The sequence below is a fragment of the Ascidiella aspersa genome, chromosome 5 (assembly GCF_963924565.1).
Source record: "Ascidiella aspersa chromosome 5, kaAscAspe10.2, whole genome shotgun sequence".
Classification (NCBI taxonomy): Eukaryota; Metazoa; Chordata; class Ascidiacea; order Phlebobranchia; family Ascidiidae; genus Ascidiella; species Ascidiella aspersa.
This window is the reverse complement of record NC_139451.1, coordinates 13,060,723-13,062,360: the sequence shown is the minus strand read 5'-3', so window position 1 is coordinate 13,062,360 and position 1,638 is coordinate 13,060,723. Positions and strand designations below refer to the sequence as shown.

The following is a 1,638-nucleotide window of genomic DNA, read 5'->3' as shown; positions in this document are numbered from 1 at the left end:
TATCGGAATTAACCAGACAAATCGCTCCACCAACTAAGAACGGCCATGCACCACCACCCACAGAATCAAGAAAGAGCTCTCAATCTGTCAATCCACACTGTGTCCGGGCCGGGTGAGATTTCCCGTGTTGAGTCAAATTAAGCCGCAGGCTCCACTCCTGGTGGTGCCCTTCCGTCAATTCCTTTAAGTTTCAGCTTTGCAACCATACTTCCCCCGGAACCCAAAGACTTTGGTTTCCCGCAAGCTGCCGGAGAGGTCGTAAAAACTAACGCCCCCCGATCGCTAGTTGGCATCGTTTATAGTCAGAACTAGGACGGTATCTGATCGTCTTCGAACCTCTGACTTTCGCTCTTGATTAAAGAAAACATTCTTGGCAAATGCTTTCGCAGTCGTTCGTCTTGCGCCGATCCAAGAATTTCACCTCTAACGGCACAGTACGAATGCCCCCGTCTGTCCCTCTTAATCATTACCTCGCGCTCCGAAAACCAACAAAATAGAACCGAGGTCCTATTCCATTATTCCATGCACCATTATTCAGGCGAATCGCCTGCTTTGAACACTCTAATTTTTTCAAAGTAAACGTTCCGGCCGCCGCCGACACTCAGTCAAGGGCACCGGCGGAGAACCGGAGGTGAGGCCAGGACGGCCAGTACACGCCTTGCGACGGACCGGCCGCCTGCGCCCAAAATCCAACTACGAGCTTTTTAACCGCAACAACTTAAATATACACTTTTGGAGCTGGAATTACCGCGGCTGCTGGCACCAGACTTGCCCTCCAATGGATACTCGTTAAAGGTTTTAAAGTGTACTCATTCCAATTACAGGGCCTCGTTTAGAGTCCTGTATTGTTATTTTTCGTCACTACCTCCCCGCGTCGGGAATGGGTAATTTGCGCGCCTGCTGCCTTCCTTGGATGTGGTAGCCGTTTCTCAGGCTCCCTCTCCGGAATCGAACCCTGATTCTCCGTTACCCGTAAGAACCTCGGTAGGCCAGTACCGTACCGACGAAAGTTGATAGGGCAGACACTTGAATGATCCGTCGCCGGTGCGAGACCGTGCGATCCGCAAAGTTATCCAGAGTCACCAAAGGTTGCGGGCCGAAGCCCGGTCGGTTTTTGGTCTGATAAAAGCACGCCTCCCGCGAGGTCGGCGCTTCACGCATGTATTAGCTCTAGCATTTCCACAGTTAACCACGTAAAACGTACGATCAAATGAACCATAACTGATTTAATGAGCCATTCGCAGTTTCACTGTACGAGAGCTCGTACTTAGACTTGCATGGCTTAATCTTTGAGACAAGCATATGACTACTGGCAGGATCAACCAGGTAGCTACTTTAGCGTAGCCCCGAAAGGCCGACGAAGGAGGCGCCGCTGATGCGGCGCCGTCGCTCGGTCGATGCGAAACCCGAAGGCTTCTCTCCGTTAAAATTTCGTTCTTTGCTCGGCTGCCCGAACTCAGAAAACCGTCACCGCCCGTCGCACCCGCCGGAGTAAGACTTCGTCGGCAGGCCTTTCGACCGCCACGTCGCCAACACCGGCGCGAGCGCAACGCACGCCAGACAACTTCGCCGAAGCGACCGCTCAGAACCCGACAAACTGACACTCGGCTCTTCGCGCAGCAGCAACATCTGCCCAGC

At 52.9% G+C, this 1,638-nt stretch overlaps 1 pseudogene; it reads right to left on the bottom strand.

Annotated features, from left to right (window-relative positions):
* Window positions 1-214: 214 nt before the first annotated feature.
* On the bottom strand, window positions 215-1,326 carry LOC146144288 (small subunit ribosomal RNA; annotated as a pseudogene).
* Window positions 1,327-1,638: the final 312 nt, after the last annotated feature.